This window comes from Symphalangus syndactylus, chromosome 5 (genome assembly GCF_028878055.3).
Source record: "Symphalangus syndactylus isolate Jambi chromosome 5, NHGRI_mSymSyn1-v2.1_pri, whole genome shotgun sequence".
Taxonomy (NCBI): Eukaryota; Metazoa; Chordata; class Mammalia; order Primates; family Hylobatidae; genus Symphalangus; species Symphalangus syndactylus.
The window spans coordinates 118921372-118947324 of NC_072427.2; the positions used below are offsets into that span (position 1 = coordinate 118921372).

Below are 25953 nucleotides of genomic sequence, written 5' to 3' on the forward strand. Positions count from 1 at the left end.
TTAAAATCTCTCCCAACCTACTTCCAGGAGTATTAGAATCCAAGACTAAGGAGCCTATAGGATTTGGAGGGTAAAGTCATGTAACTGAGGAACCTGAAAAAAAAAAAGCAGTGTCTCCCCACCCCACATTTTACTAAACCACCCAGTCATTCAGTTTAGGTACTTAGTCTATTCACAGCAGGCTAGGATACTGGTTTCAATGTTGAATTTTTCACCCACTCTTGATACTTTTAACGGCTTTTCCCTACTCAGAGGCTGCATTTTTTGTTTTGTGGGTTTTTTGCTTTGGTTTTTTGTTTCTTCGTTTTTGTTTTTTTACAGAGTCATGCTCTGTATCTCAGGCTGGAGTGCAGTGGTACAATCAGGGCTAGCTGCAGCCTTGAACTCACAGACTCAAGTGACCCTCCTGACTCAACCTCCAGAGGAACTGGTACTACAAGTGCACAGCCACCACGCCTGGCTAATTTTTGTATTTTTTGTGGAGATGGGGGTCTCCTCCTATTGTCCAGGGTGGTCTCAAACTCTTGGAAGCAAGCAATCTATTCACCTCAGCCTCCTAAAGAACTGGGATTACAGGCATGAGCCACCATGCCCATGCAGTCTTGAGGAAAACGTCCTTCCACCCCTTATCAAAAGATCTTGGATATATTGATTTCTTTTCTTTTGCGTATATACCCAGCAGTGGAATTGCTGGATCATATGGTAGTTTTATTTTTATTTTTTTGAGGAACCTTCAAACTGTTCTCCATAGTGGTTGTACTTATTTATAATGCCACCAACAATGTATGAGGGTTCCTTTCTCTTCACATCCTTGCCAGCATGTTATTGCCCATCTTTTGGATATGAGCCATTTGAATTTGGGTAGGATGATATATCCCATTGTAGTTTTGATTTGCATTTCTCTGATGATCAGTGATGTTGAGAACCTTTTCATATGCCTGTTTGCCATTTGTACTTCTTCTTTTGAAAAATGTCTTTTTGGGTCTTTTGCCTATTTTTATATTTATTTATTTATTTATTTAGAGATGGAGTCTCACTCTGTCACCCAGGCTGGAGTGCAGTGGTGTGATCTCAGCTCACTGCAGCCTCCACCTCCCAGGTTCAAGCGATTCTCCTGCCTCAGTCTCTGGAGTAGCATCGACTACAGGCACGCATCACCATGCCCAGCTAATTTTTGTATTTTTAGTAGAGACAGGGTTTCATCATGTTGGCCGGGCTGGTCTCGAACTCCTGACTTCAAGTGATTTGCCCACTTCACCCTCCCAAAGTGCTGGAATTACAAACGTGAGCCATTGTGCCCAGACTTTTGCCCATTTTTAAACTGAATTATTATATTTTTTCCTATTGAGTTATTTAAGCTCCTTAGTACAACCACTATGAAGAATAGTTTGGAGCTTTCTCAAAAAACTAAAACTAGAACTGCCATATGATCCAGCAATCCCATTGCTAGGTGTATATCCAAAAGAAAGAAAATCAGTATATCAAAGAACTATCTGCACTCCCGTGTTTATTGCAGCACTGTTCACAATAGCCAAGATTTTGAATCAACCTAAGTTGTCCATCAACCGATAAACGGATAAGGAAAATGTGGTACATATACACGGTGGAATACTATTCAGCCATAAAAAGAATGAGATCAACAATGCAACAACATGGATGGAACTGGAGATCATTATGTTAAGTGAAATATGCCAGGCACAGAAAGACAAACTTCACACGTTCCCACTTATTTGTGGGAGCTAAAAATTAAAACAATTCAACTCATGAAGATAGACAGTAGGAGGATGGTTATCAAAGGCTGTGAAGGGTAGTGGGGGGTGGGGGAGTGGCGGGGAGGTGGGAACGGTAAATGGGTAGAAAAAAATAGAATGAATAAGACCTACTATTTGGTGGCACAACAGGGTGAATATAGTCAATAATAATATAATCGTACAGTTAGAAATAACTAAAAGAATATAATTGGATTGTTTGTAACACAAAGGATAAATGCTGAGGTGATGGAAATCTCATTTACCCTGATGTAATTATTACGCTTGTTTGTCTGTATCAAAATACAGCATATACCCCATAAATATATACACCTACTGTGTATCCCCAAAAACTAAAAAAAAAAAAAAAAAAAAAAGAAAGGTTGAAGCCTCGTCTCTGCCAATGCCTAGGGTCAAGAGTTCACCTCACCTGGGCTCTTTTGATCTAACCCCCCCTAACTAATTCTCTCCAGCCCTGAGAGGACAGGCAACCGCAGGCTGCTGGCAGGCCTTTTCCAGCCGCCACTGCAAGTGAGAGAAGGAGGGAGGGAGGCAGTGGCTCAGGGCTGCAGGAAGGGAGAGCGGGTGCGCCCGGCCCGCGGGCGGCTGGGGCCAGAGCGAGCCAGGTCCGCCCGCTGCGGAGGCAGGACCGGGGCGGGGCGGGGCGGGGCGGGGCGGGGCGGGGCGGGGCCGGTGACCCTAAGGGCGAGACCCGCCAGCCTGCCTGCCCGCCGCCCAGCGCCAGCCTGCCTGGCCTCTGCCGCTCCTCCGCCCCACGGCTCAGGTAAGGCAAGCACCCCCAGAGCTCAGGTCGGGCTGCCGGGTCCCAGGCTGGGGGTCTTCGTCTGCCCCTGGCTGGCGCAGCCGCACGCCTTCCTGCCCTCAGAGCCCGGCGCAGGAGGGGACGGCCCGCGCTTGGATACAGCTGGGCGGGGAAAGAGGGTGGGCGTGCGCAGCGCTCTCTAACCCCTTACTTTTGCTCTAAGTTCTTGCACTTGGAAATTGGAAAAGTCCCTCTTCAAACTATTTTCCAGATATGGCATCAGGAGTGAACAAAGCCGCTCATCTCGCAGTATCCCTACCTGTACTCCTGGGAGGAGTCTACCCCAGATACTTTTAGGGACCTGCCTGTCCCTATTAGGATAATTTTTTGGAACTTGGGAATTGGACTTCTATGGAACGGAATGGATTGAATTAATTTTATTTATGTATTTATTTTTTAAAACTTTAATTTTAGGTCGAATTAATTTTAAAGCTGAGTTCAGGGGCAGGGAAAACGACCGGGTGGGCCTAAGCCTGCTGGGGTGTGACGGCTTGGGGCTGTGGGGATGGGGGCTAGAGAAACCTTCCTTGCTCTGCCACTTGAGCTCAGTCGGCAATAAAGACTGCGGGGACGAGACTTTTGCCACTTGTAAGGTTGGATGTGAGGCAGGAAGATAAAGGGGAGACTGTCTGTGCTGACAAAATCTGGAAAAGGTGATGCACTGGGAATACTTCCTTTTGGAGACTGGTGCTTCCTTATACCATCTTCCTCACTTATTAAAGCATTTTTGCATCCATTTCAATACAGTTAACGACGTTCTGTTAAACAAAACGTAGGTGTATGGTACGTTTTTCTTCCCCCGCCCCCCCTCCCCCCGTTTTGTGCTAAATGAGTTCAAGGTCGACGATTGGAGACTAGGTCACCTGTTGGGGATCTTTTTACCTGAAGTGTTTTCCTCCAACCCTTCCCATTGTCACTGCCAAAGCGCCATTCCTTTCTTCCCTGTTCAGCTCTCACCACTTACAAACCAGTGAAAAGGAAAGCGACCACTTCTGTCATGCAAATACTTGTGGTTAAGTTGGTCTTGTGCAGCTTTTTTTTTTTTTGTAAACATCACTTGTTCCTTTGTCTTTTTTTAATTTCTTCAATATTAAAATGTGCCAATAGAGTTTTCTGTAAAGAATGTAAAAGGCTGTAGGAGAAAGGGAAACTGCCATTGAAGGTGTCTAGTAAGGTGATTTTTTAACCTAAAAATTAATATTTTATATCGAGTTCCAATGCTTTCACTTCTTTTGGAAAAGATATTTTAAAATTGTAAGTATTTTGTCAAGAAAATATTAACTAGGCTGGGCGCTGTGGCTCATGCCTGTAATTCAAACACTTTGGAGGCCAAGGTGAGTGGATCGCTTGAGCTCAGGAGTTCCAGACCAGCCTGGGCAACATAGCAAAACTTCATCTCTACAAAAATCAGCTGGATGTGGTGGTGTGCGTCAGTCCGTAATCCCAGCTACTAGGGAGCCTGAAGGAGTAGGATGACTTGAGCCTGAGAGGTGGAGATTGCAGTGAGCCATGATTGCATGCTTCACTGTACTCCAGGGTGGGTGATGGAGCAAGACCCTGTCTCAAGAGAGAAAAAACTCTTAAGTTTCTCCCTGTGTGTGAAATCTTCCATTAACGGTCTCTACCCAATGAACTGAATGTTTTAGAAATCTGACGTTCTAGTTTATACATGCCTACTGGAATGGAAGAGTGCATTTGACTTGTGAAATAACTTAAAGGAACCTTGAAAATAATGATATCAGTAAGATTTTAAGATTTCAAGTTTGTTGCATTCAGATATCTTTGTAGCTTGACAATTCATATACTCAAAATTTCTGTTATTTAATACTAATAATGTTAGTAATAATGTTCCTCACAATAGGGGGCATCCTTTATGAATAATTCTTTTTTTTTAATTTTTAATTTTTGTTGTTGTTGAGATGGAGTCTCACTCTGTCTCCCAGGTAGGAGTGCAGTGGTACTATCTCGGCTCACTGCAACCTCTGGTCCCTGGGCTCAAGTGATTCTCCTGCCTCAGCCTCTCCAGTAGCTGGGGTTACAGGTGCCTGCCACCATGGCCAGCTAATTTTTGTATTTTTAGCAGAGATGGGGTTTCACCATGTTGACCAGGCTGGTCTCGAACTCCTGACCTCAAGTGATCCACCTGCCTCGGCCTCCCAAAGTTTTGGGATTACAGGCATGAGCCACCGTGCCTGGCCGTTTAGGAATAATTCTATCACTATATCATAAAAGGTACCTTTCTGGAGGCCTTTTCTGTATGTATGGTTATTTTTTCCCAGTTGTTAAGCTTTGTAGATTCAGTTCTTCTCTAGGCTGAATTGGAAGCAGGCAGATGTGGTGGAGACCTGGACTAAAATTATCTATGTGTGCACTGAGGTCTAGGCCCAGGTCAGCTTTGAAGTCCTTGCAAGTCCTCTTCCTAATTAACTTTGGGGACCCAGGAGTTTCTTAATTTACATGTGTCATGTTTATCTTCAAAATGAGAGGGTTATCTTTGGTCTGAAAAGACATTTGGGCCCCTTTGAACTTTTCTAAAAAAATGCAAATTTTCATTTACAGAGCTAGATATCATTGCTCTAGGGGAACACTGATTCCAGAATTTGCTCTCATTTCCAGAGGCTGTCCTCACATGCTGACCACCACCTCTGCCCCACCTAACCAGTGTAGTGCAGTGATTAAGACTGTGAGTTTTTCTGAGACTGATGGATCTGTTTGTTTCCTAGCTCTGACCTTAGGCATGTTACTTATGTTCTCCAAGACTCATTTTATTCATGTTTGGAATAGTGATAGTAATGCATATTGATATTATGAGGACCGCATGAAGCAGTGAACATAATCTAAGCAGCATAGTGTCTACAACTTAACATATAGTCAGCAAATGGTAGCAATTGTTTACTTTGACACTGACTTTTCCTGTCTCGCTCTCTTTTTTTTTTTTTAACAAGTTGAAATTTAACTAGGAGAAATGTAAAGCCCTACACAATAAGTGTTTAAAACAATAAGCAAGTACAGGATGAGGGAGATGTAATTTACTGAACCAATCAACCTTTTGGTTAATTGACATTTTGTTGCTTGTGAGTCGGCAGTGAGTTGTGAGGGCCCATGTATTAGTCCTTTCTCATACTGCTCTAAGGACACTGCTCTAAGGACACTGCTCTAAGACTGGGTAATTTATAAAGAAAAGACGTTTAACTGACTCGCATTTCCACGTGGCTGGGGAGGCCTCAGGAAACTTACAATCATGGCGGAAGGCACCTCTTCACAGGGTGGCAGGAGAGAGAATGAGTGCTGAGCAAAGGGCGAGGCCCCTTATGAAACCATCAGATCTCGCGAGACCTTACTATCACGAGAACAGCATGGGGGAACCATCCCCATGATTCAATTACCTCCCACTGGGTCTCTCCCACCATATGTAGGGATTATGGGAACTACAAGATGAGATTTGGGTGGGGGTGAAGCCAAATCATATTAGCCCAGAAAGCCGATATGATTTTTAGGTTGCTTTGGTATAAATTAGAACACAAAGTCCTGTGCAATCCTTATTCTCCTTAGGTTATCAGTACGCCTACTTTCTTTGTTACCACTTTCTTATGTTAAGAGGAATAATGAATTTCAGAATGGGGAAGTGAGATGGTGTGGTTGATAGAGACTACCTTTTCTATTAGACACTGAGCTATGCTGCCCCCACTTTTTTAGACTGGATATGTAAATTACCAGCTGAATGTTTCAGTAATTGGACTTCCTTGGAGAAACTCTTCTTGATCTCCTCCCAGCAGGGTTAAGTGCAGCCTCTGCTGCGCTCTCTATCTGCTTTGTGGGAACCAGGCCTAGCCCTTCTCTCTCTGCAGTAATGGAGGCACCATGCTCTGTCAGCATCATGGGACAGGAAGTGGGGCCTTCATCTCATTCTCAAGAGGAGAACAGAGTCAAGAACACAGTAGGTGCTTCATAAATCTTTGTTAAATTAATTAACTGCCACTTCCCAAACCACTGTTAAAACAAAATTGCTTTATTTTCTGTAATGCGTTGCATAGTTTTCTCCTCTTTCTTAAATGTGCAAAACCCTGTGCTAATTCTATATGCCTGCTTTTGAGAATCTATGTGCCTGCTTTTGAGAAATACAATGTATTTAGCTGTAATTATTATTTAAAATTGAAAATAAAAAGAATTTGTAATAGCATCATCAGTTTTTAGTTAAGGGAAATAATGAATGTGATCCCTAATAACCCGTTATGCCACATAGGAACACAGATAATTATTTCTCCTCTTGTGAGGAACTGGGATGTAAGCATTTAAAGTATCTTCTTTATATGCATTTTGATTTCCTATTGAACAAAAAAAATATAAACAGGAAGGACTTCATTCTTTTTTCTAGTGAGATCACAGAGATAAACCAAGTTAGAGCAACTCTCTTGAATAGCTAATAGCTGTCGCCTGGGGAAGGAGAAAATTATTTTCTGCCTTCCATGTTGATGTATATAGAACATGTGTTCTGAGTAGCTCCTATTTTCACTGCCTCTTTTTCCAGTTGAGGTGCAACATAAACTATTTTAATTAATATTGTGTCACCAAAAGGGGTTGAAATAGCCAATTGAATTCTGCCAAGATAGAGTCTTTTGATGAAAACATATCTTTATTGATTGTGGATGAAGAAAATCATTCTTAAAATGAAATCCAGAGAAAAATCATATCCCTCAGAGAAAATTTCTGAGTGGCAGGCTGAGATTAACATCATAAAATTGAATTTGTGCTGCAAGCCTTTGATGTAATCAGCAGCTGGGAGATGGTATTGCCCTTGCTGTGCTCTCTCTGATTGTGGTGAATTATTGTGTGGAATGAAATAAGTGTTTCTTGTGTCCCTCCTCCAAGAAATACAAACAAGGTATTACCCGGTAGTTTCTTGCTAGTTAAAATGGGTTGGATCGATTCCAGGCCTCTCAGGCTCTTATACACCCATGAACTGTAGGTGTTGGATATTTACGCCCTAAGGACAGAATTTCTTTATATCATTGGACGGTGACTTCTTTGGTCAGTAGAAATCAAGCAGAGAAGACGGATCCCCTTTGCCAGGGATTTTCTTTTTTTCTTAGAATAAGCAGAGGCCAGGATGTTTTAGAAAGTGCCATAGTGCCACATATTGCCTGGTTTTTGTCGGCCTGTAGGCTCAGGCAAGCCCTCTCCTGTCTCCCTCTGCTACCTCTTATGTCATAAACTGCATTGCAATCACCCCAATGTGGAAGTCTCACATTGTGTATTATGAGTCGTTTTCCTTGACACTAGTGTTATGATGAGCTTTTTAGTGTTTTCGTATTAAGTTCTGATGCTTTGAAAACATTCTGGCCCATGCATACACTTCCACATATATAATGAATAGGTTTTATAGATTAAGACTCTTAGACTAAAGAGTCTTGAGTCTAGGAGTGATTTGGCATCCTAACCACCCCTGTGGTTGAATTTAAGTTTCGTTTGTTTTGTTTTGTTTAATTTTCTTTAAAGAAACAGGTGGACTGGCTTGTCTGTATGGAACTGTAAACAGACAATGATGTCATCATTATGAATTCTCACTTTCAAGGCCTTTAAGAAGTGGGATGGGCTTTGAGGTCATACAAATCTAGGGATGTAATCCTAGGGATGTAATCGTAGCCAGGGGATTTAGATTTACTGAGCCTTCTTTTCCTAATAACAGTAATGGTAGGTGTGTGGATTACTTGAGAAAATGCATGGGAAAGCCACCAGCCCAAGGTCTATAACACAGTTGGCATTCAGTAAACGCTTGTTGAATTGAGTATACAACACTGTGTGCCTTAACACTGAGAAAAGAGGCAAGGACAGTGGAGACAGAAGGTGGGATGGGTTTAGGAATAAGGGAAAGTAGGAAGAGCCAGGACTAGAGAAAATTTTGAATAATCAAGTGGTGAGATAGGGACTATGAAACAGAGGTGGGCTTATCTTGGCTCATGACAGAAAATCCACAAAGATGTTCACAAAGGCTACAAAGGCTACGGTTCCTTCAGGTTATGAGCCTCAAATCCTGTACTTCCTCTACCACTTTTTCCAAACCGCCTTGGGATTCTGCATTCATAGCCTTGCTGATGAAAGTCTGTTTTGGCCTAGCTTCTGCTAGAATCCTTTAGTGCAAAAGATGAGTTTAAAGTCTTCCCTGGCAGGTGTTCCTGGTTGGTAGGACAAAGTCAGAAAACACTAGAATTGTGGGCATTAGGGAGGCTTCTCCAAATAGGCCTTGTCCATATAGGCCTATATTCCTGCCTATGGGAGGGCCTGCCATTTGCTTATTCTGGGAGGAAAAAAGGATAGTTATAATTACAGTGGACTGACTTCCAATGTCAATTTGTGCTGAAACTGAAAGAAGGGAAGTAGATGTCAGGGCCAAGGAAGAAGATAACTAGTCCTTGGAAGAACACAGGATTTTTACACGAGAAGCCAAAATGTAAGGGATGACCTGTTGACAACCATGGGAATGAAACTTGGTTTGCTGTTGTGCCTCGGAAATGCTTCTACCAACCCACTTTATGTTGGTTCTTTACATACTTAGGATTTGACTTACAGGTTGTGAATTCCTAGAGGGCAGGAACTTGTGTTTTTTCATCTTTCATTTAGTAGGGCTTTACTAGATACTAATTATTGAATTAGTAAATGAATATATTCTTTTCTCAAGGAGCTGATAATGTAGATGGAAAGGAGATTTATTACACAAAGAGGTAGGGAATAGATTTTGGTATATGACCAATTGTGTGATTCAGACTAAAATTTAAATATATGTTTCAGGAATTGTTACATGTGTTACTGAGATCTACATTCTGACTCAAAAGAAACAAAGTCTGTCAAATGCTGTATTACTTTTCTAGGAATGTATAATAAAGTACCACACACTGAGTGACTTACACAACAGAAATGTGTTGTCTCACAGTTCTGGAGGCTGGAGGTCTGAAATTACAGTGTCAGCAGGGTTGGTTCCTTCTGAGGCTGAGATGAAGATTCTGTCCCATGTCTCACTTAGCTTCTGGTGGTTTGCTGTCAATCTTTGGGTGTTCCTTGGCCTGTAGAAGTCACCCCAACCTCTGCCTTCACCTTTACCTGACTTTCTCTGTGTGTGTGTCTCTCTGCACATTTCCTTGTTTTATATGACAGCCCGTCAGATTGGATTAGAAGCTCACCCCAATCCAGTATTACCTCATCCTCACTTAATTAATTATATCCACAATGAGCTGATGTCCAAAAAAGATCATACTTGGAGGCACTCTGAGTTAGGGCTTCAACATATAAATTTTGGATAGGCTCAATTCAACTCATATGAGATGAGAATGTGGTAGATTTTTGAAAAAATCAAATTGTTTTTTAAATTTAAAGTATTTTACTTTGCCAATTTGATACTTTTGAAGTTTTATCTTTATCTCTCCTACTTAATTCACTTAATAGAGGGAATCTACTGTAAGTTATGAATGATAGAATGAAGAATTATAAGTGACAAGAATTTCATTTATCTTAATATTGTTTACTTAGCAGGATTTACATACAGATTTTGAGATTTGAAAAGCCTTTGGATAATAGAGTCTAATATTTATTGAATGCTTACTAATTAATGATTTCCAAGGATTATTTACTCACATCAACCCTATTAGATGGATATTATTATTTATCCTCATTTTATTGATAAAAATCCAACACAGAGTTGTAAAGTAACCTTCCCAAGGACATAGATTGGTAGAGTTGGCATTTGAAACCAGGCTCACTGACTGGAGGGCCTGACCTGCTGGTACATGCTCTCTCCTTACTCATTACAGCCGGGTGCAATAGATAATTGATCCCCTTTCATGGATGACAAAATAAGCTCGTTGGGTCACAAAACCAGCAAATGTATAAGATTTGTGATTTAAACTTAGGCGTTACAGGCATATCTTGGAGATACTGTGGGTTCTATTGTAGGTTTGATTCCAAGCCTAATAAAGTGAATATTGCAGTAAAGCAAGTCACACAATTTATTTTGGATTCCCAGTGCATATCAAAGCCTATTAAGTACACAATAATATAATATCTAAAGTAACAATATGCATACTGTGATTAAAAATCCTTTATTGCTGAAAAGTGCAAATGATCATCTGAGCCTTCTGCAAGTTGTACTTTTTGCTGGAGGAGGTTCTTGCCTCCATGCTGATGACTGCTAATTGATTAGGGTGGTGGTTTGCTGGAGTTTGGAGGTGGTTTTGGCAATTTCTTAAAATATGACAATAATGAAGTTTGCTGCATTTATTGACTCTTTCATGAAAGCTTTTTTTGTTTTTTTTGAAAGGAGTCTCACTGTTTTGTCCAGGCTGGTCTCAAACTCCTGGCCTCAGGTGATCCTCACACCTCTCAGCCTCTCAAGTAGCTGGGATTACAGACCTATGTCACTGTGCTCAGACCTTTTGTGAAAGATTACTCTGTAGCATGTGATGCTGTCTGATAGCATTTTACCCACAGTAGAACTTTTTCCAAAATTGGAGTCAATCCTTTTAAACCCTGCTACTTTACCAACTAAGTTTATATAATATCCTGAATGTTTTGTTTTCATTTCAACTATGTTCATAGCATCTTCACCAGGAGTAGATTCCATCTCAAGAAACCACTTTCTTTGCCCATTCATAAGAAGCAGTTTATCGTCCATTTACATTTTATCAAGAGCTTGTAGCAATTCAGTCCCTCTTCAGACTACTTTTAATTCTAGTTCTCTTGCTATTTCTACCACGTCTGCAGTTACTTCCTCCACTGGAATTTTGAATCTCTCCAAGGCATCTATGAGGGTTGGAATCAACTTCTTCTCAACTCCTGTTAATGTTGATATTTTGACCTCCTGCTATGAATCACAAATGTTCTCAAGGCATCTAAAGTGGTGAATCCTTTCCAGAAAGTTTTCAATTGACTTTGTTCAGGTATATCAGAGGAATCTCTACCTATGGCAGCTATAGCTTCGCAAAATGTGTAGCTTAAATAATAAGAGTTGAAAGTCAAAATTACTGTTTGGTCCATGGGCTGTAGAATGGATATTATGTTAGCAAGCATGAAAACAGCATTAATCTCTTGTGCATCTCAGCGCTCTTGGTTGACTTGGTGCATTGTCAATGAACAGCATTGTTTTGAAAGTTTTTTTTTTTTTTTTTTTTTTTTCTGAGCAGTAGATCTCAACAATGAGCATAAAATACTCAGTAAACTATTCTGTAAATAGATGTTTTGTCATCCAGGCTTTCTGGTTCCATATACAGAGCACAGGCATTATTCTTAAGGCCCCTAGAATTGTTAGAATGATAAATGAGCATAGGCCTCAACTTAAAGTCACCAGCGTATTAGCCCCTAACAAGAGAGTCAGCCTGTCTTTTGAAGCTTTGAAGCCAGGCATTGACTTCTCCATTCTAGCTAGCAAAGTCCTAGATGGCATCTTCTTCCAATAAAAAGGTGTTTCATCTGCATTGAAAATCTGTTGTTTACTGTAGCCACCTTCATTAATTATCTGAGCTTAGAGCTTCTAGATAACTTTCTGTAGCTTCTCCATCAGCACTTGCTGCTTCATCTTGCATTTTCATGTTATGGAGGAGGCTTCTTTCCTTCAATCTCATGAACTCAGCTAGCTTCCAGCTTTTCCACTGCAGCTTCCTCACTTCTTTGAACCTTCATAAAATTGAAGAGAGTTAGAGTGCTGCTCTGGATTAATGTTTGACTTAAGGGAATGTTGTGGCTGGTTTGATCACCTTTCCTGACCATTAAAACTTTCTCCATATCAGCAATTGTTTCGGTCTCTGATCATTCATGTATTCACTGTAGTAGCACTTTCAGTTTCCATCAAGAACTTTTCCTTTGCATTCACAATTTAGCTAACGGTTTGGTGCAAAAGGCGTAGCTCTAGACCTGTCTTGACGTTCAACATGTCTTCCTCACTAAGCGTAATCATTTTTGGCTTTGATTTGAAGTGAGAAAAGTGCAACTCTTCCTTTCACTTGAACACTTAGAGGCCATTATAGGATTATTAATTGACCTAATTTTAATAGTGGTTTGTTTCAGGGAACAGAGAAGACTGAGGAGAGGGAGAGAGGAGATAGGGGAATGGCCAGTTGGTGGAACAGTCAGAACAAAAACTTAATTTACCAATTAAGTGTGCCATCTTATATGGGCATAATTTGTGGCACCCCAAAACAGTTACAGGAGTGATATTTACGATCACAGACCACCACAACGGATATAATAAAAATGACAAAGTTTGAAATATTGTGAGAATTACCAAAATGTGACATGGAGACATGAAGTGAGCACATACTGTTGGAAAAAACGGTGCCTATAGATTTGCTCGAGGCAAGGTTGCCGCAAAGCTTGAATTTGTAAATAAACACGTTATCTGAGAAGTACAATAAAATGAAGTTTTATTCCCTCCCGTGGGGGAAATCCTTCCCAATTTTGGCTTCGAGCTGTAATTGTGCTCCCTCCCCGGACACGCTTGCGTTTACATTAACACACCACCTATCACACTATGGGGTGATGCAGGGCAGGCCTGTCTCCTTAGACACCAGTAAGCTCCTTGAGGTTTGTGACTTTCTTTGTCCTTCTTGTCCATATCCCTAGAATCCTTGCACAGTCTGTTACATGTAGCAGATAATAAATATTTTTAAACTAAATATATGTAAACAAAGGCAAAGGGACCAAAGAAGAGAAATCAGTTGAAGACAAAATAAATAAGTATTAATAAAGGAAGTAATTGAGTTGACAGAAGATGAAATCTGGAATAAAGATAAACATGTTATCAGAGGAGACTAGTATGGATATCTCAGAAGAAAATAATCTTAAAAATAAGAAAAAGTGATGGAATGTTGAAGTAATGAGGAAGTTCATGTGTGAGAGACTTGATTTTCTTGGTTAATTGAAAGAAAAGATCATTAACTAAGAGTGCTGGGATATGGGGAATTACCTCAGTTAGGGTGGAGTTTTGAAAGGTAGAGGAAAGGATTTGATTATGACAGAGGATGAAAGCCATGTTTCCCAATGTGATTTTAGGTAGTACATACCAAGTATTTATGTTAATAGACAAGTATTTCTTTTAATGTGTATTTTGAAAAATATAACCTGTACAATAAACCTCATGATTTTATGGACACTTATGATTAAGGCGATTCCAAAACAAATATACTTATGTAGCTTAATTTCATCTTACCTAAGTTTAATTAATACTTAAGGCAAGTTAATTGAAAGAGAGATATTAGGCAAACAGTTTTCCAGATTGTTTTTGGATATGGGAAAGAAAAACATGACTCAAGACCAGAAATAGGTTTGCAAAATTTATACACACATAAAACAATTGTTTTGTCTAGTAGCATGAATACTTAGTTAAAATTAATCAAAAGATGACTCCATGGTAAATACTTTGAGGGCAGGGATGGTGTTTTTCTGTTCTTTGTGTTCTCTGCAGCCCAACCTACCACCTGGCTATATTTAGTTCTCAATACGTATTTGTTGAATTTAGTTAAGAATGGTCTAGGACAATGGTATTTTTTGTTTATGTTAGCCACATCTAAGTAAAAAAAAAAAAAAAAAAAAAAGACTTTCACTGTAAATAGAGTGTTAAATGTGGTATAAGCTAAATACATATCCACTTCTTAAAGCCTGAACTTTGAGCTTTAGACAAGGGGATTGTAGTTTCTTGAGTTTGTTTGTTCACTAATTGAATATAAATAAAAATGAAGTTACCACCCAGAAAGAATTGAGTTGTTCTCTCATATTTCTCTTACCACATCTAATGCTCATTTCCTTGACAATGACTAGAAGTAGACACACTTGGCCTTTCTTTGAATGTGTCAGCTCTGTTGCACTACAGTTTATTGAGCGAGGAGGTGAAGTTTGAAGGCAGTACTCTGTGAAAATCTTCGACTCACAAGTCTGGAAGAGCTGTGAGCTGTGATGGAAACCTCATCCATGTAGTGAAAGAGATGTGATTTCTTGGCTGTTTTGCTTTATACGTGTTCCAGGTCATGAGTGTTTGGAATTCAGAGATGAATTTGCACATCTGTTTAATTCCTACTTTGATCTCTGGGCTGTTTCTGCTTTGACTTTACCTGCTAAGATATTCTCTATCTAGGGCCGATCACGAGGTCAGGAGATCGAGACCATCCTGGCTAACACAGTGAAACCCCGTCTCTACTAAAAATACAAAAAATTAGCCGGGCGAGGTGGTGGGTGCCTGTAGTCCCAGCTACTTGGGAGGCTGAGGCAGGAGAATGGCGTGAACCTCGGGGGGCGGAGCCTGCAGTGAGCCGAGATCGCGCCACTGCACTCCAGCCTGGGCGACAGCGAGACTGTCTCAAAAAAAAAAAAAAAGATATTCTCTATCTAAAACACATTATTTTCTAGAGTTTACTAAGTAGCAGTTAATTACTCAGTAACAACAGTTTTGGAGGAGCTTGGCATTGATGTTGGTTAGGGGTTAATTCCGAAATAGTCATGTTCCAGTGGGTTGACCAGACAGAATGTTATGTGTTATTTAAATATGCCTTGGACACTCTGTGACCTTGTAGAATTTTTTTTTAACCTTTTCTAAGGAGTGATCTAATTATAATCTGTTGATAAAATAATAACTTTGGCTTCAGGAGCATTTTCAAATAGATTTTGGGTGGACAGGGCTTCTGCTGAGACCCATGCTAGCTCAGACTGGCATGTTCTCACGGACTGAATTCAGGCCCTATGGACTGCAGGGGCTGCTTGCTTCATAGTCTGCTGTGGTTGAAGTAGATCTCATTCTGGCCTACCTGAACACCCAGTTACTTTCTCCAGCTTTCTTCAGTTTCCTTGAGTTCTTTGTTCCTTCCTGAAGCTCAACTTTGCCCTTTCCCAAACTGTTTCCACTTACTAGCTAGCTGTGGGACACTGGCCAAGCCACTTTACTCTGCTCTCTAATCTATCCATTTGTTTTATCAAGTTTATTAGGGTAAATTTATAATACATTTAATAAACTGCACACTTTTAAAGTGCACAATTCCAAATTGAGTGTACAATTTTCACACCAAAGCTCTTTTTATCTCTGCTTAAATTCAAATTTTTAAAAGCAAAACTCCCTCTTGGGCTAAAGATGACCAAGGTATGTTTTCTGGAAAAAAAGAAAATCTTTGAGTAATTCGTCTTTTCCCCTCACAGTACCTATGAGTTTTGAAGAAAGTAGGTGGGATTCTTCTCCACTTAAGAGAGGGGATGGGATTCACAGAGGTCACATAACTATAAGTGGCAGATCTGAGATTCAACCCCAGGCCTATTTTATCTCAAAGCTCATATTATTCACTGCTATACTATATTTACTTTCCTCTTAGTGTTTATTCTGGTTAGGATGTTATTGTTAAAATTCATGCATTGTAACCAGGAACTTTATCCTTTGTGTTTCTAGTGGGCTGTGCTCAGTCAAGGGGTTTGAGATTTGTCTATGTTTGTGAGGTTAGTAAAGCAGACTCAGTGTCTGGGTGTGTCCCTGAAGACAGCTATTTATGACAAGGTAAACAATTCCAGTGTCCAGTAGACACCATCCACAGAACCACATTTGCATCATCCTCATTATTCTGCTACCCTCAGACAAGTCAGAAAGATAAAAACAAATTGTTAAGGGGAAGAAGATGAAGATGGGCTGGAGGATGGGAGCTGTAATGTTGTCCTTCCTTGTTCTTGCCAGGTATTGTATTTATGGAGAGAGGATCAGGAAGTGTCAGTTCAGCTTTTAAAGGCAATGAAGGCCGTGTTGGAGCCTGGATGAATAAGAGGTTTATTGCTCTTGTTTTGCTTGACTTTTACTTTTTTTTTTTTTAGGACAACCAAAATAACAAAGGAATTTCACATTGCAAATCCGTAAGAATTTCTGAAGGGCAAGACAGGGGCATCTTTGCAATGGTGTGCAAGGAGCGAGTTCTGGATGGGCTGTTAGTAGACCTGTTTCAGTTTCTTTCTCGACCACTCATTTGGTTACTTTGGCCAAGTAACCGACTTCCCTGGGCCTTCATTTACTCATCTATAGAAGGAAGGAGCGTTAGTTGGATCTACAAGCCTCCTTTTTGTCTTCAGCTTAGAGATACCAGAGACCCTACTAGGCCTACAGGTCCCAGTTATATTTGAATTTCAGATGAACAACACATATTTTCTATAAGCATGTCTCATACAGTAAACAATAATTTTTAGTGTAACCATGTCCCAAATATTACATAGTATTATACTATACAAAAATTATGTGGTGTTCATCTGAAATTCAAATTTTACTAGGTATTTTGTATCTTTATTTGCTAAATCTGGCAACCCTAATTTGGCCTGGAGTCATTGATTTAAAGATCATCATGGAGTTTAGAAGTAATAATAACAAATTGTATATTTTCATGGCCAAATATTCCAGCATATAGCCACAGTATTTTCCAGAAAAGAAATTGTAGTGTCAATACTGTAAAAGTAAAGGAAGGAAATCTCACACTTTCAAAGGTATTGCTAGAAAGTGATAGTCAAAATCTCTATCCACAGTACAAAATTATAGTGATTCATTGCCTCATCCAGTCAATTCATTCCATATGCTGAGTGCTGATTATGAACAAGGAATAATGATAAAAGTTATCTACACAGAATCGTCTATACCCCCATCAGTTCTCCAAGGTAATTATTTTTTTTTTCCATTTTATAGATAAGAAAACTGAGGCTCAAAGAATATTTACAAGTTACTAAGGTGTGGGAAAGGAAGGCAAAACTTTATCTGACGCATTCTATTAATATTTTCTTGCCTTTTTTCTTTACAATAAAGTATATTTTGAATTAAAATAATACAAATAGTGGCATGCTGGATACAACCTAATGATGAACCCAGAATCAGAAACTTTATATTTCTGTGTATTTTGGTAGAACACGAAGAGAGGAACTGGGATGGTTACGTTCCCCAGAATATACTTCTCCCAGAGCAAGACTATGCTCTGGTCCTAGGAAGGTCACACCACCTTTCCTCCACTTCCTCATCAGCAAAATAAGAGTTCAGCTTTACATTCTTCACGTCTCTTCCAATTTCTAGTGAACTCTTGCTTCAGTATCCAGGTCAAACACAACTTATAAGAAATATTTACTGAATGTCATCTATGTGGTAGGCAGTGTGCCAGGGACTAGGGATCAAACAATGAAAAGACATACCCACTTTTTTCCAGCTGTAATTTAGTTTTGCAAAGTGTCCCCACACTGGTGATTTGAGAGGCCTTATGGTTTAGGAGGTGATTGGGAAGTTAACGTTGCTAGAGTAGGTAGCCTATTGCTATTTCTATTTCAAAATATATTATTTAAAGAAATTTTCACTTTAAAAGAGAACAGTTTGGGAGCTGGCAGGTCATCCTGTGAGTGCGCAACAGTCAGTGGCTATCAGCAGGACTGCATCACTAGGAAGTTTATTTCTTAGATGTGGATATGGTTTTGCAAACTCTATAATGGTTTGAGCCCTCTACGGCTTTAAATTATTTATATTTCTAGACAAGTTTTACGTAATTCAATGCTTCTCATCCTTCATATCAAAGCATAAACATAGAAAATGATTATTTTTGTATACACCAGGTTGAAAGTTTCAGTTCTTCTCACTCCTATAAACTCTTCATAACTCATTATGTACCATGGCATGCTGATGGGAGGCCCTGATTTAGTTGATTTGTATCACAATAGTGTGTTGGTTATAGAAAGGAGCACAGAGAACTCTGTTACTAAAATCCTGTGTCAGTGAGAATGAAAACAGAAACGTTACTGCAGATTTACTACAAGAAGGTATTCCTTTGATCTGAAGAGAAGATTCATTTGATAAAGATTTTTTTTTTTTTTTTTTTTTTTTTGAGACAAGTCTCGTGATCTCGGCTCACTGCAAGCTCCACCTCCTGGGTTCACGCCATTCTCCTGCCTCAGCCTCCTGAGTAGCTGGGTCTACAAGCGCCCGCCACTATGCCTGGCTAATTTTTTGTATTTTTAGTAGAGACGAGGTTTCACCGTGTTAGCCAGGATGGTCTCGATCTCCTGACCTTGTGATCCACCCGTCTCGGCCTCCCAAGTGCTGGGATTACAGGCGTGAGCCACTGCACCCAGCCTGATAAAGATTTTTATGTGGACTATCAAGTTATCACTAGTACTTTAAAAATCAATATTAAAACCGAAAATCCTAATGATTTGGAACATTGCATATGGCTTTTTCTAGAAAGTAAAAATATTCACGAACTTCCTATATTTTGAATGGCTAAAAATCATTTGCAAGTAACGATTTGAAACATCTCTTATTTAGAAACAAATGTGGAAATTATAAACATGAAAGGTTTTACTTTATTAACTATGAAAGGTAGGAAGTCCCAAAATATATCACAAATGCTGTTTTGGTCTTATTTGATATATACCCAAATTTCAATCTATATTAAATATGTAATACTAAAATAACATGTTTGAATTTAATATTATGCTTTTATTTCATAGTTATATATAAATTGCAATGATCTGTATGTATAATTAAACTCTATAAAATCAGCTTTTTAACACTTTCATAATTATTACACCTAAAATAAATTTTTTCTTAAAATTATTTTTTTCATTATGCCACCAAGAAATGACAAAATTATATACATATACAATGTGAAAATGGTAGGATATATATAAATGCAACTACATAACTAGCAAGTAATTCATTTACATTTTTTTTTATCTACTGGCTGTGAGCTTCCTGAAGCCCATTCATCCTTTCATCCTGAGAATCCAGTGTGGTATCTGAGTAGGCTGCAGTCAAGAATTTGTGTAGGAATTATTTGAGAGTTACTTAAGAAAAGTTTTATGTCTGTATGTTTGGTTGTTTATATAATTATTTCCATAGCTGTATTGATTGTATGATAAAATATTGATTACATTGCTTATATGTTACAAAATGCAATATCAAAATATACTTAGTACTAAGATGTACTAAGTACATTTATTTACTATCTATTTGTATTTACCAAGAATTTATGTACAAACTGTAATGTACTACAGTGTTGTAGTTTGTCCTGTGACTAGAGATCCCCATGAGAGAAATTCATTTGACCTCTATAATATAGGCACTAACTTTATCCCTATCTGTGGCTATGATGCCTATTTTTTTTTTCTTAGCCAAAAGGCCAAGAAGTAATGCTATGTTTCTTTCTCAGTATTCACTTATTTTCTCCAGTGAAAGTATTTATTCTGAATTGCCTTTAAATAGACCAGATTTAAAAATTATCCTGCAAAATCCTACCAGCTTGCTTTAGACACCCAAAATATCATTCAGGTACTCAAATTTGGTATACAATAATTATAAATTGAGGGCTGTGATAGAGGTTTATATAATCTTTTTCCAAAGACTTCTTTAAACTTGTCTAGACACATAATTATTTGAAACACAACAGGTGTACTTCTATCAGGAACATAACTTTCTCCTCCACACTACAGAGATTCTATAGATAATTTTTAATAAAATGTTTTTTTCCTTTGAGGTTTATTTTCACTTAGAGATTCCTAGGGAATTATTAAGGATATCAGAAGACATGGATTTACTTTCTATCCTATTGATAGCAAGGCACTAAGTTTCTGGGGTTACTTTTTAAATTTTGCTGGGGAAAGATAGAGTCTGAAAAAAGTGACTTCTGATATGTGCAAGCTTTTAATCAGTTCTTTCTCCTCACTATACAATTCATTTGGTCTTTCTCAGAATCTCAGAATTAGAAGTGATTTTAAGAATTATCTAGATCAAGCCAGGTGCAGTGGCTCATGCCTGTAATCCCAGTACTTTGGGAGGCCAAGGCTGGCAGATCACTTGAGGTCAGGAGTTTGAGACCAGCCTGGCCAACATGGTGAAACCCCATCTGTACTAAAAATACAAAAGTTAGCTAGGTGTGGTGGCAGGTGCCTATAGTCCCAACTACTCGGGAGGCTGAGACAGGAGAATCTCTTGAACTCGGGAGGCAGAGTTTGCAGTGAGCAGAGATCATGCCAACACTCCAGCCTGAGTGACAGAGCAAGACTCTTAATAAAAAAAAAAAAAAAAAAATCTGGATCACATTTCTCATCATCAGCTTTCTTATAAGTGAGGGGGGGATTACATTAATGATCCGAGGCCACTTGCTCTAAATCCTATGGGAGTTTATGAGTAAAATATGCAAGGTAATATAATGATAGCGTAATATGTGTATTTATACCCATATGCTTTTGTTTACATCATTGTATTTGTTCCTCATAAGAATAGTGAAATGTAGGCAGCTCAAGTGATAGTAACCTAATTTTACTAATTACTATATTTACAATGTGGTAATAACGGTTATAAATGGTAAAAGCAGCCCTGGAAGTACGTCTCTGAATTTCAGGTATGTTGCACTACACATAGCAAATCTGGATTGTTCAAGATCGATTCTAGGGATCTGATTTCTTGTGGCTTTGGCCTTGGTCCATTTTGTTTTCTAATTTGGTTGTGTTAGGAATCCTGTGGCTATAAAGGTTTTTAACCTGTGAAATGCTTTGATTTACTTTCACCTCCCTAAACTCCAAATTCCTTGTGTTTTAACAATACAATAACATTTGTAAATATTTGAATGGGGGGATGTTTTATCGTACGTGAGTCTTTAGAACTATATCCTGTGAAACTGCTCTGGGCCCTGCGATTATAGCAATAGACAAATGAGACAGAAGTCTCTGCCCTCAGAAAATTTATGATCTACTGAAAGTGAAGTTGAAGTGAGTTTAATTTGAATAAGAGTAAAGCAAAAGTGTTATGTTGAAAAAGTTTGACATATGGATTATCCAGAAGTATGAGAGCCAAACCAAAAATAATAGTAGTAAGTTGTTAATATTACTCTCCGCTCCACATTGTGTGCATGATCTCATTTCATTCTCACAACAACCCTGTAAGGTATCTTTATTGTTCACATATTGTAGATAAGGAAACTGAGGCTCAGAGGGACAAAATGGCTCAAATTTAAGTCTAGCCTGATTAAAGTTTACACTCTTAATCCACTCCGTCTCTTTTGGTATACAGAGCTTAAAAATAATGAAAAGAGGAATTTATTCAACCAATATTTATTTTGTCCTTATCTTCAAAGCACTGTTCTTCAGGCATTGTAGGGAATAGATGAGTGATTAAGAAATGATTCCCATATTTCAGAAGGAATGTAGAAGGAAGAAGCATCAAAATTAGTTGAATCATGGCTCACGCCTGTAATCCCAGCACTTTGGGAGGCCGAGGCGGGCGGATCACGAGGTCAGGAGATCGAGACCACGGTGAAACCCCGTCTCTACTAAAAATACAAAAAATTAGCCGGGCGCGGCGACGGGCGCCTGTAGTCCCAGCTACTTGGGAGGCTGAGGCAGGAGAATGTCGTGAACCCGGGAGGCGGAGCTTGCAGGGAGCCGAGATCGCGCCACTACACTCCAGCCTGGGTGACAGAGCGAGACCCCGTCTCAAAAAAAAAAAAAAAAAAGTATTAGTTGAATCAATTTTTTTCAGTAGAAAAGAATATTTTCTACTATGGGATAGGCAATATGCTACGTAAGGACTGATCTCCATCCTTGGGGGAAGTGTATCACTTCATTAAGGGAGACATCAATGCAGAGCGGATACTTTTCAGGGAGATGCAAAACCGGAATACAGGTGGCCAGTTATTGGGTAGACAGTGTTGCAAAGATTCAAGTAAGAGAAGCTAGTTTTCCAGAGCAATAGGAATATAAATACTGCACCTCAAGTGTTATTTATCCCTTAGTGTAATGTTAATCATTACAAGTATATTAATTCCCTGGCAAGTGTTCCTCGGAATTTCTTTCTCCTACTGTTCTACTCAGCCGGGTGGATGAATTTCTTTGACTAGTTTCCTAGGTAAAGTTTAAAAAATGACACAAGTCCTTGGACAAGAGCCAGAGTGCACATTGCCCGTAAAAATATGCCCAGTTTCCTCTGGAGCAGTGTGACCCAGGAGCTTTCCCTTGTGTACCACTATTTAATTCTTGGCTAAGCACACGTTAGCCAAGCCAAGAGTGAAGGTCAAATGATTTTTGTATGGTGATTTTCGTTGTCTCAATACTAAAAGCTGTGGTGAAAAGAGCAATACAAAGTCAGGAGCAGTATTTCTTAGGAGCAGAATGTGAAAACACGCCCATGTGTGTCCTTCTCACTACCTGCTTTGCAATCTTCACTTGTATCCCATTTATCTGGTATTCATGAGAGTGAGCTTTTCCCCAAAGGTGAATTTTCCTTGTCAATGAAACTTACTATCTATTTAACTCTTGTCTTAGAAATAGTTAAAACTGCTAGTTTCTACTTCCCCTGTTTTTTATAATAGAGTATATTGGACATCTCAGCATCTTTTATTCAGACAGGTGGGTGCCATCAGAGGCAGTAATTGTCCGGGGCTAGAGGACTGCGGAGCCCTCAGGAGTGATAGAGATGTAGGCCAATTTGCTCTGACACTAAGGGTCCCAGGACTGCCAGATTCTGCGGCTTTAATGGCAGGTTTTGTGGGCTTTTTGATCTCCTTTCTCTGTGCTGATTCACTTTTTTTTGGTGCTTACTTCAGTTGAAAATCATTATGTTCCTACTTTCTTCATTCTCCTTCCGTCTCTCATCTGTTGATTTTAATATAAATGAGCTGTTAAACGAGCTGTCATTTTACTTTACTTAGGAGAATTTATGTAGGTTTGTCCTATGTGCTTTCATGTATAAGAATGTATCTGTTAATTCCCCAAGATTACACCCAATATGAAGTTTTTGCTAAAATAAATGTGTGTGTGCATAATTTTACATATTTTATTCCATTTTAATGGTTACAAGTATTTGTGTTTCTATTTTTTATTCATTCATATTTAATAATCTGTGTTTTCTGGCTGGGTACAGTGGCTCACGCCTGTAATCCCAGCACTTTGGGAGGCCGTGGTGGGCAGATCACCTGAGGTCAGGAGTTCAAGACCAGCTTCGCCAACAAGGTGAAACGCTGTCACTACTAAAAATAAAAAAGTTAGCTGGGCATGGTGGTGGGTGCCTGTAATCCCAGTACTCAGGAGGCTGAGGCAGGGGCAGGGGCAGGAGAATCGCTTGAACCCGGGAGTGGAGGTTGCAGTGAGCTGAGACAGCGCAATTGCACTTCAGCCTGGGCGACAAGAACGAGACTCCATCTCAAAAGAAAAAAAAAACAAGGCTTGTGATCTATATTTTCTCTAAAAATTATTTCACTTACCTTTCCAAATTTTTAACATTAAGTTAATAATATTCTTATTTAAGATATTTGAGTTATACCCATTTTCTCTGTATATTAATTTTGATGTTTTTAGGGCCTTCCTTATCAAACTCACCATAGATTTCCTCATGTTATTTCTCTTTTCAAAACCTGGGTTTGATTTGTAGATTATTTCTTTTATGTTGTTGTTTTTATTATATATATGGTTTTGTGTGCATTGTTTCCTTTTGCATTCTTTGTATTTACCCTGCTCTTCTTTTATATAAGATTTTAATTTGGCTGTTATTTACTTATTAATTTGCTGTCTTTTTTCTTACTAATGTATTTATGTGTTTAAGGCTGTAATTTTTTTAATACAAAACCTACATTTGGCAAGTTTTATTATACAAAGTTTTCATACTTTTGAGTCTTAACTACATCAAATTTATATTATGTTTTCTTGGTAGCCCAGGGATCATTTAGAATTTTTTTTTAGTTTCCAAACATTCAGACAGGGAATATTTCAAATTTTAGTGTTATGCATATGTTACAGGAGTGGGGAAGGAGGCAATTTCAGATTTTTATTGATTGTGGTCAGATAATGTTTCCTAAATGGTATTAATCCTTTTAGATGTTTTGAGACCTGTTTTGTGGTTCAACAGGGTCACAGTTTTATAAATGTTGTGTGCATGGTCTCATTGAAATGTATTTTTATTTAATTCCTAGGTGCAGGAATCTATATATTTTCTTGATGTTACTAATACAAATTATGTGGTTCAAGTATTTAATATCCTTAAGGTTTTTTTTGTCTGCTTGATCTATTTATTACTAATTGAAACATGTAAAATCTCTCTGTGTCATAGTTAATTTACCAACTTTTCTTAGTAATCATGCTATGTTCTGTTTTATGTATTTTGAGACTCTGCTGTTGAGTATCTAGAGACTATTATCCTTTTCCGGTGAATGACTTATTTAATCATCACATAGTGACCGCCGCCCCCCCCCAACAGTGGTTTTGCTTTAAAGCCCATTTTGTCCAGTATTTCATCAGTTTTCTTTTATTACTATTTGCCTGGTACATTATTATTCACCTCTTTATTTTCAACCTTTCTCCGTCAATATTTTAGGAATCTTTTGTAAGTAAGATATAGTAGGATATATTCTAATTGAGAATTTTTGTCTTTTAACTATTAAGTTTAATCCATTTATTCATTCTGTTGCTAGCATTATTTATTCTGATGCTCAAATTGTCCATGGTTTGGCCTGTGGGAGGTCTTTCAAGCAGACTTCTGTTTCCTTCGATATATCCTCACTATTTGAGCACTTCCTTGTTTTAACAGCAATTTAGTCCAGTAGCATCTTGTGTTTCCCTGCTCCAGGCCTAGAATCAACCAATTGCCCAATAAAACCTGATTCCTTTTTAGTAGAGAATAGTATTTAGAGATGATATGTAAGCTCATTGCTATTGGAGTGTTGCTTCTCCCAAGACTCCAGCTAACAGAGATGGCAAGTGTGTGTGTGTGTGTGTGTGTGTGTGTTTTACATCTACCTTTGTTTTACACCAATTCCTCTAATTCGACTCCAGTACCACAGGGATCATTCAAGGTTTTTCCTTTCCATATTTCTAACTCTTTTTTTCTAATGGTAAGAAATCTGATTCCTGTTATAAATAAGCAAAATACTAATTATTTGCCGTCAGTCTGTTACGTAACCAATTTCCCATAAACGTGCTGCCCTGTCCTCTGTGTGGATGCCCTCCCGATCATTTCATGGCTTTAACACTCCTTGTGGACCTGTCCACTGCCTAATGTGTTAATATCCTGCTTATCCCTGTATTCCTTTACTACATCTGATTACATTTTCAGGCAGGAACTTTTCTCATCCTACCAGTGTTCTCAGGATGTGAACACCCCCCAGTGTGCATGCCTTCCTATCCTCCTTGGGCTTCCACACTTTGTGCCAGACCATCCTTGTAAATAGATGTCCTCCTCACCCTGCCCAAGCTCTGGCCCCTCACAGCAGGGCCACTTCCTTCACTGTCCTCACCCCTGTTAGGCTCATGACACTCCTTGCTGAGGAACCTCATTATGTGAGCTCCTTTCTTACTTGTTCCTGCTCCAATACCCAGTGCCAGACAGCCCTGTATACTTACTCTTCTTCACCCCGCTTGGAGGCTGCAACT

The 25953-nt window shown here is 39.0% G+C and overlaps 1 protein-coding gene across 5 annotated transcripts in view; it reads left to right on the forward strand.

The window, feature by feature from the left end:
• The first annotated feature begins 2441 nt into the window (after window positions 1-2441).
• WDR72 (WD repeat domain 72) overlaps window positions 2442-25953 on the forward strand; it is a 238720-nt gene continuing 215208 nt past the window's right edge. For all 5 annotated transcript variants that reach the window (XR_010121228.1, XM_055279193.2, XM_055279195.2 and 2 more), the window contains exon 1: window positions 2442-2532. The gene's annotated coding sequence lies outside the window, so the exon portion shown is untranslated. The remainder of the gene's footprint in view (window positions 2533-25953) is intronic.